The 13,096-nt window shown below is 39.6% G+C and overlaps 1 long non-coding RNA gene across 1 annotated transcript in view; it reads left to right on the forward strand.

Moving 5' to 3' along the window:
* The first annotated feature begins 3,921 nt into the window (after positions 1-3,921).
* LOC131381087 (uncharacterized) overlaps positions 3,922-13,096 on the forward strand; it is a 49,615-nt gene continuing 40,440 nt past the window's right edge. The window contains exon 1 of the long non-coding RNA XR_009209537.1: positions 3,922-4,008. This is a non-coding gene — a long non-coding RNA (uncharacterized LOC131381087). The remainder of the gene's footprint in view (positions 4,009-13,096) is intronic.

Genomic DNA, 13,096 nt, shown 5'->3' on the forward strand with positions numbered 1-13,096 from the left:
ACCTCTCTGCCACGCGTGCCCCCAGTTTCTGGTCTGTTCTCTACTACTCTATGGCGAGGGTGACCTCTTTAGACGCACCACATGTCTCCTCTGTTTACACCCCCTTGGGTCTCCACACTCCCCATGATAAAGACTAGAAGTTCCTTGGTTGACACCTGGGGTCCTTCATTTTCCACCTCCACCTCCTCTGCACACCCTGTGCCCTGCTTGTTACTCTCCCACTCGCCCCCTACAGGCTCTGTTATGATACTGCATTTTTCTCCATGCCAAGCCGCCTGCAGATGCAATGCACTGTCCTTGTCCGCTGGCAAACTGAGAGTACCCCCTGGAGGCCCAATTCAGTGTTGGCTGGGCCTCTGAGAGATTGTGATAAAGGGAAACATTTCTGCACATAGCTGGGAAGGATTGCCCACCAACGACCCCAAGTCTTGTAGTGGCATTCTCTGCAACTAGGGAGTGAATCACAGGGGGACACAAAGACTCCAAGCTGGAGGCAGATGGCAGCCTCTAGTTCCATGCTCACAGACAGGTAGCGTGCTTTCCCCAAGTAAAGATGCCCAAGTCTCAGAAGAGCCATAGAGCCTGAGAATCAAGAGCAAGCTGACCACATGGGAGGGGGCTAATCGGGTAAATGTAAAATTTTGGCAAAATCCTTGTCTGCCTTATTCAGCTACAAACATCCTCCTTGTGTACACCTGAGACTGTGGGAGAAAGACAGAACTTCTGCCTGCATGGCTGCCCAGTCCTCTCAGCAGATGCTGGGCACTTGCTCCTCTTTCTCCTTCCTCCTTCTCTCTTACTTTTCCTCTATTTCTTCATCATTCTCCCCTTTCCTTGTAATTAGTAATAATTCTAATGAAATTTCTCCTCATTTACAAAGCCCTTTCACATATGTTACATCATTTCATCTTCCTGACAAGCACATGAGGTGTGTTGCTACTGTATCCCGGTTTTAGAGATGAGTACATTGAGGTCCACAGAAGTTAGGTTATTTAATTCAAAGTCATGTAGTTGGTAGTTTATGGAATTGAGATTTCAACGAAGGGTCTTCAACTCTAAATCTCAGGGTTTTGTTTTTTTTAAATAAAGTTTTGTGACATTGAAACTGAATTTGGAACAATATTTACATTGTAGTATCTTCTTTGTTACTAAAAGATTTTGTTTTATAAACTCTCTTAGAGCATCTGCTGCTCTAGATCAGGGGTCCCCAACCCCCAGGCCACAGACCAGTACCAGTCCATGGCCTGTTAGGAACTGGGCTGCACAGCAGGAGGTGAGTGAGCATGAGCACCTTAGCTCCACCTCCTGTCAGATCAGTGGAAGCATCAGATTCTCATAGGAGTGTGAACCCTATCATGAACTGCGCATGTGAAGGATCTAGGTTGTGCTTCCTTATGATAATCTAGCGCCTGATGATCTATCATTGTCTCCCATCACCCCCAGATGGGACCATCTAGTTGAGGAAAACAAGCTCAGGGCTCCCACTGATTCTACATTATGGCGAGTTTTATAATTATTTCATTACATATTACAACATAATAATAGAAATAAAGTGCACAATAAATGTAATGTGCTTGAATCATCCCGAAACCATCCCCCAACCCCCAGGTCCATGGGAAAATTGTCTTCCATGAAACTAGTCCCCAGTGCCAAAAAGTTTGGGGGCTGCTGCTCTAGAGAAAGCCATTCTATGTGCCTGTTATACTATCCTGCATCTTAACTTACCATATCGTTATACTTCCCCCCCTTGCCTTATAAGTCTCTCTTTGTATTGGTCGCCCAAGAAGGACTTTGAGTAACCTCAGGGCAGGGTTTGTTAATATCATCAGGTCCAAACCCACAGGCTTGGCATGGAATAACTGTCTAATCAAAGTTTGTTCAGTGAGTGAATGATTAATAATAAAAACTACCATTTGTGAATGCTTGCTATTACTCTTTCTATGTATTAACTCATCTCATTTCAGTTAATCACCACAAAAGCCCTATGAGGCACATGCTATTTTGATTCCCATTTTACAGCTTGGAAAACAGAGGCTTAGAAAGGGTAAGTAAGAGTCCTCTGGCAGCCATTCAAAATTGGAGCCAGGACATGAGCTCAGATCGGAGCCTGCTCACTCTAACCCTGAGGCTCTATGGTCAGTCTAGTGAATGAGTTATGTCTGTGCCAAGGGGAGGAGAGTGCCTGGGCATCAGAAGACCTGTGTCTCAACTCTGCTCCTAATCAGCCGAGAAGCTTTGAGTAGTCACTCAGCTTCTCTGCATCTCAATTTACTCCTCTGTGACACAGGTGCTAATGTGTGCTACATAGCTGGTTGTAAAGATTAAATTCTACAGTGGCTAGGAGCTTTTGGAATTCTTTTTTCTTTTAATTTTACTTTAAGTTCTAGGATAAATATACAGAACCTGCAGGTTTGTTACACAGGTATACATGTGCCATGGTGGTTTATTGTACCCATCAACCCGTCATCTAGGTTTTAAGCCCCACTTGCATTAGGTATTTGTCTTAATGCTTTCCCTCCCCTTGCCCTCCACCCCCGACAGGCCCCGGTGTTTGATGTTCCCCTCCCTGTGTCCATGTGTTCTCATTGCTCAACTCCCTCTTATGAGTAAGAACACGTGGTGTTTGGTTTTCTGTTCCTGTGTTAGTTTGCTGAGAATGACAGTTTCCAGCTTCATCCATGTTCCTGCAAAGGACATGAACTCATTCTTTTTATGGTTGCATAGTATTCCATGTTGTATATGTGCCACATTTTCTTTATCCAGTCTATCATTGATGAGCATTTGGGTTGGTTCCAAGTCTTTATTATTGTAAATAGTGCTGCAGTAAACATACGTGTGTGCGTGTCTTTATAGTGGAGCTTTTGGAATTCTAAAGAATTCTCTAGATCCTTGGTCAATGATGTCACTGCTGTGGTTGTCACATTGCTGACAACACTCCTTGCTTGGGAGCAACAGGCCTTTTGTGTGCCGGCTTGGGGCTGGCTGGCCAAGAGACTCCTGGCGCTGCACTGAATCTAGCATGAAGCCAGCACCCCCTGGACTCATCAATGAGCCGTGGAGGGGTGTTTCTAATTATTCTTCAGCCTCGTGGCTAGCCAACACAGTTCATCTTCATCTTCTCAAAAAAAAAAAAAAAAAAATCATGTTTTGACCTTTTCATGAACTAATCTGAATTCTTGGCATATCTTGTCTTTTGCAGTGGAAGTAGCTTAGCCATACCCTTTGCACCAATTCCTCAACTCTGTCCCTTATTTCATTTTGTTTTTTTCTTCTTGGCTCATGAACAATATAGAGCAGAGATGAGAAGCTCATATAATAATTGGAGAATCAGGTCTTTGGTGATCAAACTCTACTGCTTCTTTCTGGATAGTAGGACTTTTCTGGCTTCTTGCAGGGTGTAGAGGTTAAGCTTGTGAGCTTTGGGGTCAGATTTGCCTTGGTTCAAATCCCAGCTCCACAATGTAGCTGTTTGGGTGGAGCTTGGTTAAGCTACTTAGCTCCTCTTAAGTCTCAGTTTACACAATGAAAAGAGGGGAAGGCGTAGCCATAATACCTATATCATGAGATTCTTATGAAACACATGTAAAACATTCAGAACCATGCTTGGCCCTTCATAAATACTCAAAAAAGTTATTATTTAAAAGTCATACCAGTGTATTAAGCTCTGCTACACAGATAGGTCTAAGCTGCTGATCATGGTGATGTTGAGTACCTTGAAAAAATTACCAGGAGCAGTAAAATTTCATCAGGGTAATTTTTCTATGATGTGAAACCTCTGGCTGAATAGACAGAAATTGACCAATTTGCTTTCATACATAAAATTCTAAGCGTTTGGTTACTTCAAAATGGTTATATAATTACATCACAATGTCTACCTGACTTCAATGTTAGCTAGAATGCAGAAGCAGTTCCAGTGCATTGGTTTGGGCGTGGTTGTCACTTCATCCGGTCATCCAGATTCTTAAACCCAGGGTTACAACCTCCTGATGTTTTGTGGTCAGTTGTGAGGTATGTCATGAAGAACTTATCATTATTGATAAGACACTCAGAGTTGAGAATTTTTTTAAAAAATTGTTGCTTTTATGAATTAAAGCAGATTGAAGGCTATATAGGTAACAATGTCTTTCTAACTCTCTTGTATTCTGGAAGGTTTCTTGAGTGAATGCGGTATGCTGAATTATAGTTAGTTACCCAAGATGTACAAGTATTATTTTTTAAACTTTTAAAAACCTATATTGAGGTATAACTAATACACAAAAATTGCACATATTGTACCAGGCACGGTGGCTCACTCCTGTAATCCTAGCAATTTGGGAGACCGAGGCAGGCAGATCATTTGAGGCCAGGAGTTCAAGACTAGCCTGGTCAACATGGCTGAAACCCCATCTCTACTAAAAATAAAAAATTAGCCCAGCGTAGTGGTAGGCACCTGTAATCCCAGCTACTGAAGAGGCTGAGGCAGGAGAATCTCTTGAACCTGGGAGGTGGAGGTTGCAGTGAGCCAAGATCATGCCACTACACTCTAAGCTGGGTGACAGAGTGAGTCTATCTCAAAAAAAAATTGCACATAATTAATGTACACATTTTGATGAGTTTAGATATATACATACAGCCATGATACCATCACCACAACCAAGGTACTATATTCATTACCTACAAAAATGTCCTTGTATTCTTTTTGAGAGTATCTTTTGTGGTAAGAACACTTAATATGAGATCTGAGATCTGTCCTTTTATCACATTTTAAAGTATGCAACATCATGTTGTGAACTATAGGTACTATGTTATGGAGGAGATCTCTAGAACTTAATCGTCTTGCATAACTGAAACTTTATACCCACTGAACAACAATCCCTCATTCCCCCCTTTCCCCAGACCCTTTCAACCACCATTCTATTCTCTGCTTCTGTGAGTCTTGCTATTTTAGATACCTCATATAAGTGGAATCATGCAGTGTTTGTCATTTTGTGTGTGGCTTATTTCACTTGGCATAATGTTCTTTAAGTTCATCTATGTTGTTCCAAATGGTAGAATTTTCTTTATAAAAGGTGAATAATATTTCATTATATGTCTATATCACATTTTTATTCGTCTGTCAATGGAAATTTTCTTTGTTTTCGTATCTTATACCATGGTCAAAAATCAGCTCAAAATGGATTAAAGTCTTAATCGTAAGACATGAAATGGTAAAGCCCCTTGAAAAAAAGCATAGAGGAAAAGCTTCTTGACATTGATCTTGGTAATGATTCCTTGGATTTGACACCAAAAGAACAGAAAACAAACCTCAATATGGACAAGTGGGGCTTTACCAACTAAACAGCTTTTGCATAGCAAAGGAAACAATCAAAAAGACAAATCAGTAACCTACAGAATAGGAAAAAATATTTGAAAACCATCTATCTGATAAGAGGCTAATATCCAAAATATATAAGGATCTTGTATAACTCAATAGCAAAAAAGAAAAACCCAAATAACCTGATTAAAAAATGAGCAAAGAACTTGACTAGACATTTCTCCAGCAAAGACATACAAATGGCCACCAGGTATATGAAAAGGTGCTCAACATCACTAATCATCAGGACAGAGCTCAAAGATCTATCTGCACCCCCATTGTTTACTGCAGCAGCATTCACAATAGCCAAAACCTGTGTGTACTTTTAACACTTGGAGAGCCTGAGAATTTTTGTGGTGCTTTACTTCCTCACTAACTTTTTGGGGATATTTGAATCTGGGTATGAACATTAGATCAAATTGTATATGGTAATTATATAGTAATTATGGTAACACTTGCCATGTGTTTCCCAGTGTAGAAAAGCTTGAGAATTGCTTAGTATGATCTCCCATGTCATTTAGGAATATTTTCTGCAGCAGTGTTTTGTTGTTGTTGTTGTTGTTGTTTTGAGACAGTCTCATTCTGTCACCCAGGCTGGAATGCAGTGGCATGATCTCGGCTCACTGCAACCTCTGCCTCCTGAGTTCAAGCGATTCTCCTGCCTTAGCCTCCCGAGTAGCTGGGATTACAGGTGCACGCCGCCACACCCAGCTAATGTTTGTATTTTAGTAGAGTGGGGTTTCGCCATGGGCAGACTGGTCTCGAATTCCTGACCTCAAGCGATCTGTCCGCCTCAGCCTCCCAAAGTGTTGTGATTACAGATGTGAGCCACTGTGCCCAGCCAGCAGGGGTTTTTAAACTGTGTTCCCTGGAGTCCTCTAGGATTGCCTGAGGAGCCTTGGAGGATAAAACAATGGGAGTGAACGGAGCTGCAGGTCACAGGTCTTCTGTCTTCCACTTGAACTAGAGCAGTGCTATTTTTATTTGTGTTCTATTCTGGGATTTTACATAAACTTTTGAGAAAAATACGCTAATTTAAAAATATTGTTAGTAGCATCTATAATAGGTAGTCTTTCAGCCTTTGAGTGCCTCTATCATGAAAGTTACCCTATTCATTATATTACTGAACAATTCTGCTAGAAAGTTCTCATGAAGGTTCTAAATCTGCTCTATTGTATTTTTTACCCCTTATCCTAGTATTGTCTCCTCATGCAGCAACATAGAGCAGGTTTCCTCCTGCTGCTGCTTGGCAGTATATGACTGTCAATGCTTACAGAATGAATGCTCCTGGAAAGTGTCCAAAAGGGCCATGAAGTTGTCATTTTTAGCATTGCTGGGGCATGGATTTGGGTTATACACTGTTGGAGGATGGTGATGAGAGCCAGTCATCTGCTAGAAAGTCAACCACCCACCGTCCACAACTTTCTTATTTTTCCTGCATCAGTACGCATGCAACCATTCTCCTGAAATGGTTAAGAAAGAAAATTCCCTTGTTTCCCTGTGAAAAATAGGCCAAAAAAGCCACAGTAATTCCTATCACTGTTGATGAAAGAGAAGAAAAGACAATCATGTTTTACGAAGTGTTGGTAACAAGAGTTGTGGTAGGCCTACTCAAGAATTTTTAAACCCGGTACTTAATGCAATCATGGGAATATTTGTGTTAACCTGAAATTATAGTTACAGCCAAGCATCTTCTCTTAATGGTCAATAAGAGCAAAGAGAACTCATTATGTTAGCTTTTCTATTATTCAGAAAATGATCTAATTGTATTAATGATTTCCTGAATTTCCATATAATCATATTAACATTAGTTTTTGCTCCTTGGATTTTAAAAAAAGCAATGCTGAAATACTCAAATATTGTTTGGAATCAATGGCATCTTGGTCCAATTAGTGAGCATTATTGTTGCAATATATACTCATACAGCACACCAGAGACAGCAGAAAACGCTCCTGTGTATAAGCAAGCATGAAAAGAATGAAAAAAAAAAACACAAAAAAAACAGAGTTCCAGAATGGTTTTGTTGTTCTACATTGACAAAACTATCAGGGTGAGCTTTCCTAGTTTCTACTTGCTTGGCAGTTCTTGGAGCTAACAACGCTGCAAAGAGAAGGGCTGTGGATGGGCTTTCCTCCCCTTCGTAAACAGGATTCTGTTGTTGCTGGCCCCTGTTTGAATACTGAGCAGGCTAACTTGGCTTGCTCCTGCCACTTCTCTTCCAGGCAGAATAGGCCACCTCACCGCAGAGGACAGCACTTGCTCTCCACTGCAGGTGATGGAACCTGTTTGTGAAGCACATTTTAAAGAGACATTCTGTGTTTTAATGGTCAGTTAGTAGCTGGCTACCAACTGTCTGTGCTTTCCGCCTGGGGACAGGAATGCCAGGCTTATTAAATATTGAGAAGTTGTTCCTTACTATGAGGATCTATGACAACAGGCTATCTGCATATTGAGAAAACAGCAAGTTCACATTCTTCAGAATAGCTGCTCTAGTTCTGGGGGAGGACTAATGTTTGTCTGGCTAAAGATGCATAAAAATGCAGGCTCTATTTTCGAGATCTGCTTAGTTGCTTATTTTTTCTTTCTTGAAAGGGAAAATTTCAAAAACCAAACTTGCTTATGGGAAGAGAATTAAAAACAAACAAACCTTTTGAAAAATCTAGTTATCTCATACTGGCTGTTTTGGAGAAAATATCAAATGTTTGAAATATTAACTTACATGTTGGTATGTTATAAGAAAATATATTTAATTAGATTACTTCAGATTCCAAGGAACTGAGAAATTTAGTAGAATGCAGATAGGCTGTAAGGTGTAAAATGATGGAATATGAGCTGTCTCCTTGAAGTCTTCTCAATAATTGGAAAACTATAATCAGCAAGGGTTTAGTCAATGCCCGCTGAAAATTAGGAACCCAGGAAATGCAACCCATCTCATCATCAAAGAGAGAATTTACATACACGATTGTAGTTACTAATTACCAATTAATGTCAAGATCTCATGAAGACTATTACATAGGGTTAGACCAGTGATCCATTCAGGCCCATTATTCAATTTTTGACCATGATGCTAATTATGATTACACCTGAAAATGTCTGGGATGTGTCTCAGGTGTGCACAACTTTCCTTCAGGAGCAAATATGGCTACATCACTGATGAGTTTCCATGACCACTTGCTGAGTCTGCTTACATTTGTAAGCAATAATTCCATGCTTACATATGAGAGGACCAGTGCCATCTTTCTGTTGACTCTCAACCTGCACTGTGACCATAAACATCTATGTCACGGTACAGCATGGTTTTTTTGGGGTGTGTATGTATAATTATAAATGAGAATGATGAGGCTGTTGATCACAAGGATAGCATATTTGACAGTCTTTCTCTTTTAGACACATTGAATCAGACCGTTTTCTGAGACTTTAACAGTGGAAATATCTCTTTCCCAATATCATTCGTAGAGGTTAGAAATGTTCTCTCATTCTGCTTGTTAAACAGTCTAATTTCTGCTTGTTAGAACAGTCATCGAGAACAAAACTCTTCTTGGAATTTGCATTTCATGTTTCTCAGTGGATGCCCAGTGTGTTTCACATGCTTTCCCACCTAAGACATTTGCCTCATGCCCTAGCTGATAACTTTTGGTTTATTACGTTATTTTGCTGCTTTTGTATAACACAGTGACTAAGAGCTTAGGCTCTGAAGTTTGACCATCTCAGTGTGGGTTTTTTGCTCCACAGCTTATTATAATAGTTCTGGAACACTGGGCAGGTAAGTCAGTTTTCTGTGTCTCTGTTTCTCAGTTGTGCAATGGGGACAATGACAGTATGTCTTATGAGGGTGTCAAGATGAAATATATGATCAATGTCACATGCTTAGCTTTATATTTAACACATAGTAAATGCACAATATATGTTAGTCATTAAAATTATGAGTTCAACATCATGCAATGCTATTTGAGCACCAACTCTAGACTGAGGATGAATAGATAGTAAAACATTGACATTGTCTCGGAATACTGCTGAGAATCCAGTGACAGAAACAGACAAGGAATTACAATGCAGTGTGATAAAATATTTTTGAAAGGGCACATTCCTTGATTCTTGTTTGGTTCTTAATACAATTCTGTGAGATATCAATACCATTTTCAAATGAGGAATCTGGGCCCCAGGGAATGGAAATGAAGAGCCTGTAGGACAGAGACAAATCTTTTTCTTAAGTCTCTTGCCTCTGAATCTCACCTCTTGCTTTGTACACCAGGCTGTCCTGCCTCATGACCATACATTCCTGTATTGTTGCCGGTAATTTTGCACAAACACTCTCGCCTCTATTTGGCTCTTTAACTGCATCATAGTCTAGGTTGATTTCATTAGGGACCATGATGCTGTGGAAAGAGCACGGGGCAGAGGGTCAAGGTTACTGTAGGTGTATTCCAGGTCTGCTATTATGTTGCATGAGTACTTCCCTTGTGTCTTCACCTCTCTGGACCTCAGTTCCTCCAGCTGTTTAATAAAGGCTTTGATGAACACAGTGGTTTTCAGAAAACGGGTTCTGTGGCAGTGCCTCAGCCTCCTCCATCAGAAGGGTCTGCTTTTATCTGTGTCAATATATTGGTTGTATATACAAAGATTGTATTTGGGGGAAAAAAGGGATTTTGCTGCCACAAACAGTTTGAAATGCTCTGGGCAAATGATGTCTAAGATCTTAGTCTAAAATCCCATGGTTTTAGTTCCTAAAAACAATGAGAAACCTCAGAAAGAAGAAACTGTGTTTAATATATCCTCACCTTCCCTACCTCCTAAGAAATGCTAAAAAAAAAACGATAAATGACTTTTCATAACTAAATGGGTAGTAATTGGGTTTCTGAAGATTCGGTCTCTTCTACATAAAAAATTAAGAGCTGTTTTAATCAATGTGGTGTGGAGTGGAATTATTATAGAATTCACGGATGCGGGTTCAAGTTCTGGCTCTGGCTTGTGCTGTGTGTGGCTTCCCCAAATCGTTTTACTGCCCTCAGCCTTGGTGTCCCTTGCTCAGCCTGCCTCCCAGGATTGTGAAGTAGAAATAACTGAACTGAAAGTGCTTGTTAACTCTGGCAGCTGCTAAAATGTTAAATCTCCTTTTATGATTGCTTTTAACATAATGATAAAATTCAGGTTACTTGTAAGATTTTCAAATCTTCGACTTCTGGGTTTTAGACATTTTTCTCCAACATGCTGCCGTGGTAGGGATGTTTTGGAGTTTGTTCCAACAGATAGGTCTTTAGTTAACAAAGAGAAGAGGGGTGTGTGTGTGTGTGTGTGTGTGTGTGTGCGTGTACATGTGCAGGCGTTGTTATTGTTATTGCTATCCAGGCTGACAAATGGGTTTAGGTCCAGACTTCCCCTGCATTATTAATGAAAAATTTCATATCACCTGAGGCTAGCCTAGTTCCTTTCACGAGTCTTTGGCGACTAACAATCTCGCTGCCATCTGAAAAGAAGTCTGCCAAGCAAAGAATCTCCTCCCTCCTCTATCCCTTAAGAAACGCTTTAGCATGGCTAGCACACGACTGCTACAAATTAGGTTTGAATAAAACACAGTGATAAATAAGTCAGTGTCTCCCTACACAGATTGCCACTTGTTTAGGTATTAAAGTATCGATTTCTGAATGTTGCTGAGATTTAGACATGGGTTAATTAAACATTTACATATATGTGCCGAACAATATATTGCATGGTACAATAATGTGCACTTTAATCAGAAACCGTGGGTGTTTGTGTTTGCTTTTTCCATGTTAATTGGCACCATGCTGGCTCAAGCTTAGGTATTTGGCTAGATGGAAGAAAATAGACATGGTGTTTTAAATATTTTAATTAGGACCAGCAGTTCTCAGCTCCCTCATTTCTCATTGGATTGTTTTTCATGCATGAATAAATTAGCTAGCATGGAAGTACTCTGTAGAAAGTGGTTGCCCTCTGGCCATAAAAAGAGTCCTGTTCATTAATACTTTAATGAAATTAGCTGTGAGCAAAATATTATTCCTTTTAACTGTGTTCTAATTTCTTAATTTTAATTAGGCACATAATTGTAGGGTACTGAAATTATCTTCATGTTCAGCAACTAAAGTTCCATCATCAGGAGCCCGTGGCTGAAACACCACACACTCTCAACACGTTCCAGCAGGAAATGTTCTGTCCAACTTTTTTTTTTTTTCATTAGCTTCACCAAAGATCCCCTTCACCCCTCCATTTGCGACCATGATGCGATATTTCAAAGATCCTGCTCCTGACTCAGGCCATTGTAACGAAGCTATTGGACTTTGGATCTGTTTAGGAGTGAAGCAGTGAGGTTTACGAAGAATCTGGTCTGCTGGGTTTCTTTTTTCCTTTCAGTTTTTGTGTCCTCAGGCCCCCATCTATGCATCTGCACATGGGGTTTTATTTTAGAGTTCTCTGTAAGTGCCTCTGTCTACAATTGATGATGTTATTGATTGGTTCAGATGGGATCTGCGAACTCGGCGAGGGCAGGGGATTTTTTTCCCCTCTCCCATCCCGTTTGTGGTACATGGGTTCTACTTTATGCAAATGTAGTTGTTGAACGCGTGATATTTAATGGGACTCTCGATTCCATAATGCTGCAAACTCCTGTTATAAGTTGTGGCATTTTAAGAGAGTCCACAGATAAATACCAAAACAGAATTTCTGAGTTTGATAGGAGAGTAATCTGCATTTGCTGAGTTTTGATTTTAGAAGAAATAGTGTGGAATCTGAATTAAAATGTGAGTGAGAAACTGAAAGCCTATATACATTACTTCACATTATTCCTCAAGATTCAAACTGAGATCTTTCATGACATGTATTAGATATGTATCATTCAATAACTACTGAAAAACTAACAATGGATTCAATAATTGTTTGTAGCATTCTTGACTGACCATTCCCCAACTCTTAACATTACATCATATACCTGGACTACTAGTTTTTGAGTGAATTGAGAAAGGCAACTGTCTTACTACTTAAATATTTTATAGGTATTAATTAAGTATAGGTAAGCATTGTTTAGTTTATCAAATACACTTTTCATTTCCATCAGGAGTTACATATTTGATCTGATATGTAAAATGGTAATATCTCTCTCAGTCTTATTGGGATTATTAAATGAGATAAATATAGATAAGACACATAGAAGTATACCTGACACATATTGAGCATTCAATAAATGTCAGATAATATTGACATTACTAATACTCGCATATAATGTAGATTGCCATTTTGCAAACTACCTAACGTTATACACTATTTTATAATGTACAAATCTCTCTTACTATGATTTCACTTAATTTAACTGCATCTATTTTGTAAAAATAGAGGTCAGATATCCAATTTTATAGAATGAGGCAAATCTCATCCCACCCAGTCACTTAACAAAACAATTCCATGAATGAGACCATATCTCAGATTTAGCTTGATGCTTATCCACACCAGATTTCAGGGATTGCAATTACGGAGTGTGTAAAATGCACTGAACACAGTGGGGGGATGCCAGTGCCCATCACTCAGACCCCTCTTTCCAGTCCTAAGGTAAACAGGATCCCAAAGTTGCTGCATGTTCTTCCCACGTGTATTTTCACCTTTTACTGTTTATAAGTTATAAGGAAATAATATACTGTGATTTGGGCAGATTTCAGTTTTACACACAGAAACTTATAAAATTTTTGCAATATTTTAAGGTGAAAAATATGAGAAATAATAAGAAAAATAAATTACAAATTTTAAAAACTCACAAATATC

Source organism: Hylobates moloch, unplaced genomic scaffold (assembly GCF_009828535.3).
Source record: "Hylobates moloch isolate HMO894 unplaced genomic scaffold, HMol_V3 SCAFFOLD_14, whole genome shotgun sequence".
Classification (NCBI taxonomy): domain Eukaryota; kingdom Metazoa; phylum Chordata; class Mammalia; order Primates; family Hylobatidae; genus Hylobates; species Hylobates moloch.